This window comes from Miniopterus natalensis, chromosome 17 (assembly GCF_054644295.1).
Source record: "Miniopterus natalensis isolate mMinNat1 chromosome 17, mMinNat1.hap1, whole genome shotgun sequence".
Taxonomy (NCBI): Eukaryota; Metazoa; Chordata; class Mammalia; order Chiroptera; family Miniopteridae; genus Miniopterus; species Miniopterus natalensis.
In genome coordinates, this window is record NC_142097.1 from 35,658,500 (window position 1) to 35,673,261 (window position 14,762).

The following is a 14,762-nucleotide window of genomic DNA, read 5'->3' on the forward strand; positions in this document are numbered from 1 at the left end:
CTCTCAAATGGGAATGGGGTAGGTTCTTCTGGGCTACAATTTAAAAATATAAACACATCCCAAAACAAAAAAAAACACAATGATTGCTAGCCACGTGACAAAGGAGATGGCAACACCAGGATTGTGAATGGAGCGGAGGGAGGCGAGGCAAGACTAGGGAGATTTCTCGGAACTTTGGGGACCTTGGGATTCGAGTCTCCCGACCCTTAAGGTACCAAACTCTGACCCTACGAGTTGTATTGTTAATATTCTCAAGTACAGCTTTATTAATAGGTCACAAAAAATGCACCAGTGACCTCCAGAATAAAGGGGGAAAACGGAGAAGGAAAGAGCAATTTAAAGTGGCGCCATCATGTCACCCCTTCTCCCCTAAGGCAATCCAATAAGCGATAGTTAAGTAACGTGTTCCTCAAAAATACCACACTAGGATCCCAAAAATGGAAAACAAAAGGATTTTTAAGTAAAACATCACGGTACTGTTTATCCTATGGAAGAACCACCTAACTATATGCTGAAAATCAAAAGACCGTCAGCCGGAAAACAGGCCCCCAAACTCACTTAAAAGCAAATAAATACCTCTTCCTCTTTAGTTTAAAAAAAAAAAAAACACACACACAAAAAAAACACGTCCGCCTGAGGGAAACTAGATCTGAAAACCTAAGTGACCTCAATTTACAGGCAACAAAAACAATAAATAAATGAAACAAATAACCATCTCACTAAACAATCAAGAGTTGTGATATACACCGTGAAACGCACAAGATGTGTGTTTCGAGCAGAGAAAGGCCTTTTGCAGTCGAGAAGTTCAAGGCGAGAACCAGAGTTTGTTTTGTTTTGTTATTTAAAACAGGAATAAATCGTGTTCTTAAGGCCTCCTTTTTAAATAGAACGCCAAAGGAAAAGCTAGCGAACGAGGCGGCAGCTGGTGGGGAAAGGCCCCCGCACACCCCCGCCCTTGGGGCGACTCCCAGCCCCGGACCCGCAGCGGGGAAGCCCGGAGAGGCCATTTAAAGTTCCGGGGATTTTTCCTGCCCTGCCCTGCCTTTCTAGTTACAACTAACAAAGAGAGGGAGAAATGGGAGCCACAGGGAGAGCGAGGAGAAGGAGAAAGGGCAGCGGGAGGAGGTGGAGGAAAGGAGCAGCAGCAGCAGCACCTACCACGTGATGGAGGAGCGTAGCCCGGGCGGATTCGGCCCCACAAAATGGGCGCAGTTTGCAAACAGCCCCCGGCCTGGGCGCCGAGGGCCGACGGCGGGCGGGGGCGCGCAGCAGCGGCTCCGGCCCGGGCCCCCGCTCTCCTCCCCCCCGGCGCCCGGAGCCGCCCTGACTTTCCGGGCGGGGGGGCGAGGCGGAGGGGGAGGGGAAGGCGGCGGGGAGCGGCCGCTTTTTCTTCTCTTTAGGGCCCTTTCTCCGGCCTTCCTCGGCTCCGGCAGGGCCTGGGCACGGCCGAGGACCGCAGCCCGGCCGGGAGGACGGGCGGGCGGGGGCAGAGGGTGAAGCCGCCCCCCCCGCCCCGCACAAACAAGCGCAGCCGTCTGCAGCCCGAACCCGCACCCCGGCCGCCACCCCCGGACGTCTCTTCCTGGCCGGGGAGCGCGCTCCGGCCGCTCCCCGCGCCGCCGCGGCGAGATGAGTCGGCTTCGCTACGGTGCTCGGTTCTCCCGCCCGTTCGGCGAGCGGTGGCGGCGGTGGCGGCGGCAGTGGGAAAATGGCGGCCGAGCTCCTTTTCCCTCCCCCCCTTTAATCTGAAGCGGAGGGAGAATGGAGCGAGCGAGCGAGCGGGCGAGCGCCGGGGACACGGGGAGGAGGGACAGCAGCGCCTCCGCCGGCTGCGGCTGCGGCGGCGAAAGGCCGCTCCGCCCCGGCGCGCCGCCAGGGGGCGCCCGCCGCGCCCACGGGCCGCCAGGAGGCGCGGCCGCCGCCGCCGCCGCCTCAGTCATGGCTCCTTGCCGCGGTCGCTGTTCCTGCACCTCCATCTGTGGAGGCCGCGGCGCAGGGCCCCAGGTGCTCTCAGACGTGCGGCGGCGGCACGCGGCACTGCGGCAAGCGGGAGCGGGCTCTGGCTCGGGCCGAGGTGAGGCTAACCTGAGGCACTGACGCCGTCACATTCCCTCCGCGCTGGGGCTGGTGGGGTCGCGCGCCGGCTATGAGGGGCTAGGCGGGCTGGCGCAGCGGAGCGAGAGGACATGAGCGAGGATCTGTTTGGACTGTGTAGTGATGCCTGCAGGCTAATGCCCACGTTGCCACACTGTACCAGGGCTAACGTGCGCTGAATCGGGTAGGAAGCTCCTTGACCAGTGAAGCGCTTCCTGCCGCCCTTTGTCCTAGCAGCCTGTCTCCGTACACTGCAGCACGCCTGGGCACTAGCCCCAGCGCCGCGCTCCGCAGCCGCCAGGGTAAAAAAAAAAAAAAAGAAAAAAGCGCACGTCGTCATTGCGCAGGCGCAGGCCAGGGCCCGCGCCGGGCCAGCCCGGGAAGAAGCCGGGAGCGAGAGGGGAAGTGATAGCCCACCAGCGCCGGGCCCGCTGGGAACTGTAGTTTTAGTTAAAGAAGCACGCGTCTTGTTTTGGGTGTCATGGCTTGGCAGATCCGCCAAAACAGGCAAACGGCATTACACAATGAGTATTTATGCTTCCTGTCGCCACCAAAAGGAAGTTCCCTGCTATGCTAAAAGTTTAACAAAGAACTCCGTAGCGAAACCCAAATCTCACAACAAAAAGCAAACTTCCCACCTTCATACAGTATTTTATTCATTTCCCAAAATAGGGTCTTAAAATAATGGACTCTTTTCCAGATTTAAAAAAAAAAAAAAAATCAGTAATATAATGCAAAGTGGGACATTTACACAAATATACAAGTTATATTCCATCATCCTTTAAAACAAGAAAAAGCTGCCAAAAGATGAATTAAGTGCTTCAAGACAAAAAAAAAAAGAATCCTAGGATTCATCAAAATATTACTTTAAATGACTGAATAAATAAAAAATGTTTCCAACAATTTAATCATCCAATTCAGCAGGTGAGAAGGGACATATTCTACTACCAAAAATGAAGCTGAGAAATGCTCATACTGTTTTGTGGCTTACCAGAACCAATATCCGGCAGTATGCCTCACTTCTAGTCAAAAAAACCCACAGCTTTAGTCTTCCCACAGTTACACTAACTCACCAGCTTCTACAGCATATTTCCATGTGCACCTATATTTCCATGTGTATACTCTTAAAATCACTCAATCATAGTGGTTTTCAAATATCAAAAGCAACCAGCTGAGTCAAATTACACAAAGAATAAACTAATATATGTATACATATTTGTATACACACCCAAAAGAGATCCTAATCTTGGCCTTTTAATGTATAATCCTGGGGAAGAATATTTAGTTGATTAAAAAATGTACACAAACATATCTCCACATAATAGTAATTCCACAAAGTACAGCATAAGGGTGTTAAACATACAATCCCAGGACCAATAGATGGCGAACGAGAGCCCTAATCTGAGGCTTCTGAAATCTAAATGAGCAGAATGAAAAACACCAAATAAGGCAAAGCCCTTTGCAGTGTATACTTTAATATCATGTTCAAAGACACCCTCCACAAAATAACCTTACTACTGCTTCTTCAACCTTTAAAACTCAACTGCCAGATTTAATTAGGCCCCCAAATAGCCAGTATGAACTATGTTTTTCAATGGACTAGGGAAAAGATGGAAATGCTCATTTCAAAACATGCATTTTAGGGGAAAATAAATTCCTACTTTCTCTTTCTCTCATTGCTTAGCTCAAGAATCAGGAGTTCACAGTGTTTATGGCACTTAGATCAGTCAAACTGTTTTACACTCATCTCAAATCAGATGTCTTTCTGCTTAGGCACCAATTTTTACAAATAAGGACATTCAACAGTAAGCCAGTACAGACACAAAAATCTTAGAGATAGAAATATGTTTGCTAAAAATTGCCCCCAGAAACACAGTGGATGTCAAGACTGATTAAAAACACACACATACTACTGCTCACTTTTCAAATCACTGTTGGAACAGGCACTGTAGCTGACTCTCCAATACCCACTCTATCCTAATGGATTAATTTTAACCCATTCTCTTTGCCAATGATTGGTTGGGAATGGGCATTGGTTCGGAACCCAATCCTGGCCAATGAGAAATGAGTGGAAGCCTTCCAAAAGATCTCCAAGAGAGAACTATGATAAAAGCTTCTTCAATCCTAAATCCTAAAGATAAGGAAGAAACACTCCCTCTTTCTCAGTGCTAAACATGACACCTCAAACCACTAGTTATCTTACAGTAAGCCTGAAGATGCCACCAACATCGAAAGGTGGCAGAGTGGACAAGAACCTTGGTTCTTGGTGACAGTTATTAAGCCTTTGTATCAAACAATCCTGCTATCTGCAAGACTTCTGGACTTCCAGCCACATAAGAACAATATAACAACCAACATTTATTTTATATAACATTTATTCATTCCTCAGAAAAGCCCTTCCTTCCTATACACAACTCTATACCCATCCATGTCTTTATCTGTGTTCTTTCTGCCAAGAAAAAGAGGACCATCCCTCCTCACCATCATTCTTTGTTCATTCCTCTCCCCAAATCCACCTCCAACTTATTTTTCCTTCAAGATATGTTTCACCATACAACCATTGTCATTTCCTCACTTCACTTAACAATAATGTAACTGGTACTACATTACCCTGCTCTTGATTAAATGCTCTCTCTAATTCCTCTGAGGTTTTTTTCATTTATCATTCTCACCCTCCTTCTGAAGCTGGTCTGGAAGTCCTTAAAGGCAAGAACTATGGATATTCCAATTTCAGATTTATTACTCTCATCTATACAATAAACATATTCCAAAAAGGCATTCTAACTTCCCCACCATATATCTTCTAACAAGCCAGAAAGAAATTCCTAAGCAGAATATTCTATGATATACTCAGTACTTTGCACGTCCAAACTAATCTCACAAGGACAAGGGATTCTTTTGTTTTGCACTTTTAAAAAAAGTAATTATTATAGTAACTCAGGGGAAAGTCCTAAAGCCTAAACCATTTAGTTTCAAAAGGACAGGGACCCCTGTTTTTGTTATTTACCACTGTATCCCAGAGACCTAGTCCATAACCTTGCAAAAGGAGGTACTTCATAAGAATTTGCTGAAAAAATGAAAAGAGGTGTACTGTAGTAATTAAGAGTAAGGGATAGCCCTAGATTTTATTGTGCCTCCATCACTTACCAACTGTGTTACTTTGAGCAAAGTAGTTAACTTATAAGCCTCAGTTTCTACTCTGTAAAAAGGGTATAGTAGTGCCTACTTCATAAGTTTAGCTATTATTATCATCGTAATTAACAAATGAAGCTAGCCCTGGCTAGGTGGCTCAGATGGTTGGAGCATCGCCCCATACACCAAAAGGTTGCACGTTTGATTCCCGGTCAGGGGACATACCTAGGTTGTGGGTTCAATCCCTGAGCATGTACGGGAAGCAACCAACCCATGTTTCTCTCTCACATTGATGTCTCTCTCTCTCTCTAAAAAATTAACACAAAACATATCCTCAGGTGAAGATAAATAAATAAATAAAATGAATGAATGAAGGTATTTTCCAAAGTTTAATAACTGAAAGGTTAAAATAAACTATATAAGTAAAGGTCAGCAACATCTTCCCTAATTCAAACTTCAAATCCCACTCTAGACTCCAGCCAACAATGTGTGCATTCATAAAGTCAGATAACACTATATATAAAAATGCTTGGAGTCTCCTAAAAACATTCCAGTTCTGAAAAGGATTATTTACAATCATAACTCTAAAGCCACATAAGAAAAGTTAAAATCCATTTATTCAAAAAAATTCAGTGACCACCTATTAAGCTCATGACCAGATATCATGGAAATGAACACATCCATCTATTTAAGACAATATTAAACTTTATATCATGAAAGAAACATCTTTAAACTGAAATTGATGCATGCTCTTTTGTTAATATTTAACCAGCTAAATATTAAATAGCCAGAATAAACTGAATCAAAGCTAAGAAATTTAAATCAAAGAATTTTGGGTGTACAAGGAATATGAAGGGCCATGTAGTTCAATCTCCAGATTTCATTACTGAGGAAAATGAGGCCAAAGAGGACAGTCAGGAAACTGCCCAAAGACTCGAAGCTGAAGCACGTGCTGGCAGCAGGGTGCAGTCTCCGATGCTCTTTCCAACTGCACCGCCTGCCTTCCTGAGTTACAGCCTCCCAGCAGAAACATGTGACTCACTTGGCAAACAGGAAGCACCTGTTTAATACCTTGATAAAGGTATTAAACCCAAACTGTACTACCTATTTCACGGTTTCGCATGTATCAAGATTTAGCCAAATATAAGTAAGAGAAAGCCCTCGCACTGATTACAGTAACTATAAAGCTCAGAAATCAAGATTTTCTTTTTCACTAAATGGAGGTTTAAACTGATTCAAAACATATATTCTTACGCACTCAGTTCAGTAGCAACAGACTTTCAGTAAGATTAAACAATTTACATCATCTGAAAAACTTCTGTAAATGGCAAAGTATTATAAGAATGCATGACAACAAAAGCTGAGCTCATGTATTACTAGCAGACCTGTACTGTAAGAAATGTTAAAGGAAGTCCTTCAGGCTGAAGGAGAACTGCATTCACAAAGGCTCAAACAGCATCGTAGACGTTTGTGGGTAAATGTAAGAATTTTGGTTTCCTAATTTCAAAATTCCTTAAAAGTAATTGTGCAAAAGTGTTGTTTATAATATATGCAGAAATAAAATATATAAAAGTGGGGGGGGGAAGAATGCATGGCATTCCTTAGTTTCAATCCCACCTAACTAGATGATTTTCTTCCTCTTACTACAGATACAGACCAGAATTTACATAAAGGTAATATCTTACTATCTCTCCATAAAAGGGATCCAATAACTCAAGGAGAAAAACTAATCTTAGGCAGCCTCATGATTTAACTGTGTTAGTTATGAGAACAATAACTAAAGTTAAGGTTAACCTTGAAAGCACTCCTAAATCTAGTAATTATTTTGGGATAATTCAGAAGATAGCATTAAAATTCAACTGAATACAAGTATATCACTTAAACAAGTCAGGTTCTCTCAGGCTATCAGCTATGTTAAGATCCAACATCCAAGACTGATGGTTTTCTCCACTGTAGTCCCAGATTTCAAAGTAGCTACACAAGCACTGAATTCTAATGCATGCAGTTTAGCAAGTACTTTATATGAATATTTTAAGTTTCTCAAGGAGTTAAACAAAGTAAAGAAAAACTACAGTGCCTATTTAGGTAGACTTTATTTTGAAAGCTTTGAACTATAGTATAGAACATTTTTAAATTCTCAATCAGAATTAAGCAAAAAAGTTAACTGACCAAACATAAAAGGAGTGCTTTAATATAATGATTTTGCAGATAAGGCAATGTCAAATGAAGCAGTCTGCCCAGGACATAAACACTGTACCAGATAATAAACTTGAGTGTCAGAATTTGCCCAAAATTTACTAAGAAAACTACCTGGCTTCTTTTCTAAATGAAATGTAAAGGTAAACTTGCAGAAGAACTTTAAGACAGCTATGAGCAACCAAGTTGTGGAGGGCCTCATAAAGAGTCGGGAGAGAAATGTTCAAAGAGAAACGAAGGCAACAGGTTCATAAGGCAAAAGGCATTTTAAAAAAATTTTTTTAAGTCAGTTGCTGAGTCCAAAGTTAAGATGCAGCTTCTAAAATCTTGTTCTGATCCTGGCCAGTGAGGCTCAGTTGGCTGGGAGTCATCCCGTGCACCAAAGGTTACTGGTTTGATTCCCGTCATGGTACATGCCCGGGTTGGCGGCTCGATCCCCAATAGAGAGCATGCAGGAGGCAGGCGATCAATGACTCTCTCTCTCATCATAGATGTTTCTCTCTCTCTCTTTCCCTCCCCTTTCCTCTCAATAAAAATATTTTTAAAAATATATAAATAAACTCTTGCCCTAATAGCAAAGCAAACCTACGAATTTTGGAACAAACATGCCTGTTCCCTCCAATGGAAAGGCACACCATTCCTGGAAAGGAATATTACATTTTAATCCACTAATCCCTGGATTCTTGAATTGGGTTCTCACGTACACTCTGGAACATACAGCTGTGGACCAGGGAGTAACTGAAGCCATTCGATAAATAGGAGAGACCTTGCTGAAGTGTCAATTTAAAGATGATAGTAAAATCAGGTACACTTTTGTTAGAATAAACACAAATATATTACAAAGCAAATGCAAAATTCTCATTTTTTCAAGATCAACAAAGAGTCTTCAGAGAAATGTCCTTTTTGTGACAAGTTCTCTGGAAAACCCCAGACCCTGAAAGTACTTTAAAGGAAAAGCTGGAGAAACACTGTTTTAGATCATTTATAGATAAATATGCATGCCAAAAAAACCCTGCTGAACATAGTCCCTTTATACAGATAATGAAACCTGAAGAAATCTAATGTAAAAATTGCCATGGGTACAATATTATAAATGAGACCACAAGGGACTGAGAACATGATGGAATTCAGGAAATGCTAAAGTCCCTGTCTTATCTCTGTCACTCATTTACTAGGAAATCATATATAATTTTCTTAACAGCAATCTTTTTTCACTTCTGAATGACAATGACAAAAATAATGAAACACAATATTCAGTACTTTCAGCTGGATTCCAGATTAATTCCCACAATCAAATTTAGATGCAAATCAACTATTTCAACTAGCAGAACAAAAAGTAATAAAATAGCTAGATGAAATTTTATCTTCTCTAGTATAAAGAAGAAAAAAATCTTTCTATGGGGGGGGACTACTCACAGTTCCCAGAATATCTATGGTGGCAAGATCATATTATTACTTGATACCAAAACCAAACAAAGATATCACAAGAAAACTACAGACAAATATGCCTTATGGATATAGATGTAAAACTCAACAAAACATTAGCAAATGAATCCAGCAACATATAAAAAAGGATGTACACCTTTAATAAGTGGTTAATCCTAGGAATTCAAGGTTGGTTTAATATCTGAATGTCAATTAATGTATGACATATTAATAAAGGGTAAAAACTACATAATCATCTCAATACAAACAAGCATTTGACAAAATCCAACATCCTTCTATGGCAAAAACACACAGCAAACAAGGAACTAAAGGAAACTTCCTCAACCTGATACAAGGTATGTATGAAAAATTCACAGCTAACATCGTATTTAATGGAGAAAGACTGAATACTTTTCTCCCTAAGAACAGGAACAAAACAAGAATGTCTGCTCTCACCACTTCTATTCAACACTGTACTGGTGATTCTAGCCAGAGCAATAAGGCAAGAAAAAGAAACAAAAAGCAAAGGAAAAAGTAAAACTACCTCTATATGTACAAGACATCTTGTATATAGAAAATTCTAAAGGACCTATAAATAAATTATTAGAGCTAATAAAAAAAGTCCATCAATGTTATAGGATACAAGATCACTATACAAATATCAATTGTATTTCAATACACTAACAATGAGCAATATGAAAAAGGTTTTTTTAATTCGATTTACAATAACATCAAAAAGAATAATATATGTAGAAATAAGCTTAACAAAAAAAGTATAAAGTTTATACTCTGAAACTACAAAAATTGTCAAAAGAGGTTAAGGAATTCCTAATTAAAAAGAAAGACATCCCATATTCATGGATTGGAAGGTGTAACTAAAATGGGAATACTCCCTAAACTGATCTACAAATTCAATTCAATCCCAGAATACCCAAAACAATCTTGAACAAAGTTGGAGGGCTCATACTTCTGAGTTCAAAACCTAATTCAAAGCTACAAAAATCAAGACACTATAGTACTGGCATAAGGATACACATGTAGGTTAATGGAATATAGTTGAAAGTCGAGAAATAAACTGTTACATTTATAGTCAACTGAATTTTGACAAGATTGCAAAACAATTCAGTGGGTGGGGAGAGGAATATTCTTTCAAGCAAATGGTGCTGGGACAACTGGATAGTCACATGCAGTAGAATGAAGTTGGACCCCTATCTCTCACCATACACAAAAATTAATTCAAAATGGATCACAGACCTAAATGTATGACCTAAAACCATAAAATTCCTATAAGAGAACAAAAGTAAATCTTCATTATCTCGGGTTAGGCAACGTTTTTTAGCTATGGCACCAAGAGCACAAGTGATAAGAAAAACACAGGTAGATTAGATGTCATCAAAATTATAAAATTTAATGCATTAAAGGACCCCATCAAGAAAGTGAAAACATAACCCACAAAGTGGGGAAAAATATTTGAAAATCATATTTGATGAAGAATTTGTATCCAGAATATCTAAATAACTCTTACAACTCAATAATAAGACAATCCAGTTAAAAAATGGGCAAAGAATTTGACAGAAATAGAGATTTCTCCAAAGATATACAAATAAACAAAAGATATCATCATTATTAGTCATCAGGAAAATGAATTCAAAACCACAATGAGATACCACTTCATACCAACACTAGCATGGCCATGGATATAATCAAAATCATAGACAATCACAGGTGTTAGCAAGAATGAGGAAAAATGAGAACCCTCATATATCGCTGGTGGGAATGTAAAATGGTGTACCTGCTTTGGAAAACAGTTTGGTGGTTTCTAAAATAGTTAAACAGCATTACAAAAAAAACCCTAGGAGTTCTACTCCTAGGTATATACCCAAGAGAACTGAAAAGAGGTATCCAGCCCTCTTTTCAATTGATTACAGGTTCAATACCTAGGTTGTGGGTTCAATCCCCAGTTGAGGTGTATATAGGAAGCAACCAATTGATGTCTCTTTCTCACATCAATGTTTGTTTCTCTCACCCCTTCCTCCTTTTCTAAAATCAATTTTTTTTAAAAAAAAGTATTAAAAAAAGGTGTCCAAAAACTTGCACAAGAATGGTTACAGCAACATTATTCATAATATCCAAAAAATGGAAACAACCCAAATGTCCACCAATTGATTAATGGATAAACAAAAATGGGGCATATCTATACAATGGAATATTACTTGGCATAAAAAGGAATGAAGTACTGATATACACGCTACAATACAGATGAACCTTGAAAACATGCTAAGTGAAAGACGCCAGTCATGAAGGAGCACATATTGTATGATTCCATTTATATGAAATGTCCAACATAGGTAAATCACAGAGACAGAAAGTAGGTTAGTGGTTGCCAGAAGCTAGGGGACAAAAGGGAATAAGGAGTGACTGCTGATACAAGGTTTCTTTTTGGGTGTTAAAAATGTTCTAAAATTAGATTGTGGTGATGAATGTACAACTCTGTTAATACACAAAAAAAACTGTATATTTTAAACGGGGCAGGCCAGTCGGTGTGGCTCAGTGGTTGAGCATCAACCCATGCACCAAGAGGTCATTCAGTTCCCAGTCAGGGCACTTGCCCGGGATGTGGGCTTGATCCCTGGCAGGGGTTGTACAGGAGGTAACTGATTGATATTTCTCTCTCACTGATGTTTCTATATCCGTCTCCCTCCCTCTCTCTCAAAAATCAATAGAAACATGTTTTTAAAAATAGGCAAATTTTATGATATATGAGATGTATCTCAATAAAGCTGTAAAAAAAAAGAATTCAAAATAACATAATTTCTAAACAATTTCACTTTGCCAAAAAAAAGTTGAACCACTTGTGAAAATGTCAGAAGGCATGCCATAATTCTGTCATTTACTTCCCTTTGAGAGATTACCTCAAAGTGCTAATTTGCCTTTATGTTACACTTGCAAACTCATTGCCAGCAGTATAAGTAAGAAAAGACTGATATTTACCGCAGTTAAAAAAAAATTTAATAAAAATCTGTTCATATAGCCCTGGCCCATTTTGCTCAGTGGTTAGACCATCAACCCACAGACCAAAGGGTCTCAGGTTCGATTCCCAGTCAAGGGCACGTACCTAGGTTGCAGGTTCAATCCCCAGCAGGTCAGGGCGTGTATGAGAGACAACCAATCAATGTGTCTCTCTCAGGGAAATGCTTCTCTCTCTCTCCCTCTCCTCCCTCCCTTCGACTCTCTCCAAAAATCAATGGAAAAAATATCCTTGGGAAGGATAAAAAAACAAACTGTTCATTTAAAAAAATAAAAAATAGGACTGGTGATACCTCAAAATATAGGCGTAAAAAATGTAATTATACATTGGAAATATCTGGCACATCATACATGTTCACAAAAATGAAATTTTATAGCATTTAATAAATTTCTATAAAGAAAAAAAATTTTTTAACTTAAAAGATTAGGTTTCCATCAAACTCAAGTTACTCTACTTCATGAGAATGAAATGAGGAAGACCCAACATGTCACTGATACAATCAGTCATCTATAGAAATGATACACACTAGGACATCAGTAAGTGAAGAGTTTAAAAAACACAAAATCCTATTGCTCGAAGGGTTATTTTCAGTGATATAGGATTGGAATGTATTATTATTTTAAAAGCTTCAACAGGAGATCATGGTCCGGGCACATGCCCTGGTTGCAGGCTCAATGCCCCGTGGGGGGTATGCAGGAGGCAGTGGATCAATGACTCTCTCAGCACTGATGTTTCTCTCTCTCTCTCCCTTCCTCTCTCTGAAATCAATAAAGACATATTGAGGAAAAATAAATAAATAAAAGCTTCAACAAAAGCAATAATATTATACTTTCCCTGAAGAATATTATAACAGATATAAAATTTTAAATAACACAATAAACACTTTCTCAAAAAAAAAAATTAGAACCTATTAAGACATACACATATAACAGAACTTGGTTCTAAATTATAATCAGAAACTGACATATAATACCCACCAGTAATAGGCATAAAAAACACATAAACAACATTCCGTAAGTCAGGAAAAACTAAAAATGTGTTATATGGTTACACAATTTTGGGAAAGAAAATCTACACTTTAGATAAAATTAAGATTATGTTTAAAAAGTAAATGAGTAATACAAAGTCTAGAGATGGACTTTAAAATACTCCATGTAAGAAATCAAAAAAGTCAGGTGCTCAACCATACGTTTTGAATTGCTAAGTAGTGGGGGGAGGGGGGGGAGAGGAGGAAAACAACTTTTCTCAAAACAGGTAACAAAACTAAGGAAAAGTCATAAAAGACCATAAAGCATAGTTGATCAGAAGCATTAAGACCTATGCAGGGAAAACAATTAAAACATTGCTAGAGAATGCAAAGCCACCAAGCAGTTGCTTAAATATATAAAAAGCCAGATGCTCCCGGTTTCAGCACAGAAAACAAAACAAAAGCCAGGTGCCAAATAATGACTGCATGAGTCACTTGAGAAGTAGAGTATAAACAGTGACAGAAGCAAGACAGCTGATAGGCCTAACTTTAATTTGCTTGAATACTTATTGAGGAAGACAGGAAGAAGAAAAACCTATTTCTAAATTATTCTTTAAAGTATACAAATCAGGAACAGTGAGTCAAATTCATCATTCAACAAACAAGATGCTTCCAAACTAACATATTAGATGTTAGGTAGTCACCGAGTCCCAAAGCATCCTCTGCATTTTAAAAGAATTTAAGTATAACATTATAAAACTGCAGGGAAGAACCTATTGGCTGTTATATGAGGGGAGTGAACTCCTATAAGCCCTTGGAGGACAGAAGCCAGATCTGTGTCCTTTATCAGCATTTACCCAGCTCCTTGCTTTACTCCTGGCACTCAACAAATACTGCTTAACAAAATGAACAAAAACATGCCATCAGTATAACTCCCACCTATGCAAAAGAAGGGCTCTAGCTGTGAGCTACAAACCAGCCAAACTGGCCAATCTCTTGTAGAGGATGGGATCAGAAGACACAGCAGCATGAACGATCTCCTGAGGAAAAGACAACAAGGCTTCGAAAAGAGGAAATCCCACCACACCAGTCTACCCAAATTCTGAGTTTGAGAAAGTATGTGAATATAATTTATGTAAGCCTTTATAAAAGTCTTGATAAGATTCTAAATAAAAGACTATAAAAAACCTAAGTGACTGCAAAATTGAAAATATTTACCATAGATGGGGCACGATTTAGACATAGAAAATTAATGGGTGGATACATAGACATTTCCTCAAATAAAGAAATATAAGCAGAAGATTGATCTGAGGTAATGTTCTGGAAATGCTATATTTAACGATTTCATAAATTACATGAGAGATATACTGAGAAGTCCCCATTTTGCTGGTGGAATGATGAGCTTCCTGATAGTGAAAAATAAGAGAAATGAGGTGAAAAGGATTTTTAAGTGTATCTAATGAGAAACATTTGCAAAAACTAGGACTTTTTTTCAGCTTAGAGAACACTTTGGCAAGCATGAAAGCAGTCTAAATAGCTCAAGGGCTGTTGAGCAAAAGAGAAACTAGAGTAGTTGCTCTAGGCAGTTCCTGTATAGACAAATTAGGCCCAAAGTGGAAATTGCAGAGGGACACATTTCAACTCAACAGAAAGTCAAGTCTTCTAACCACCATACCTAACTAAAAGGTAATTCTTACCCTATATTACTTCGAAGACCCGCTGAGATACAAGAGGCTAAAATACTGCAGGCAGGGAAGTGGCAGGTGTTACAGCATAGACAAATGAAAAGTAAGGCATTTAAAAAAAAAATCTAAGTTGTATCTAAAGGATTCATAGCTTCCAGTCAAAAAAGAATTTTTGAATAATTATAGAATGTTCACTAAAGACAATGTGCTGTTCTATGTAAAATAGGGGTGGGGG

The 14,762-nt window shown here is 39.6% G+C and overlaps 1 protein-coding gene across 4 annotated transcripts in view; it reads right to left on the reverse strand.

The window, feature by feature from the left end:
• Positions 1 to 14,762, reverse strand: part of KANSL1 (KAT8 regulatory NSL complex subunit 1) — a 137,735-nt gene that overhangs the window by 113,748 nt on the left and 9,225 nt on the right. The window contains exon 1 of one of the 4 annotated variants that reach the window (XM_016204010.2): positions 1,159 to 1,290. The exons of the other annotated variants lie outside the window; for them this stretch is intronic. The gene's annotated coding sequence lies outside the window, so the exon portion shown is untranslated. Of the gene's footprint in view, positions 1 to 1,158; positions 1,291 to 14,762 lie in introns of those variants that run through there. 4 annotated transcript variants of the gene reach the window in all.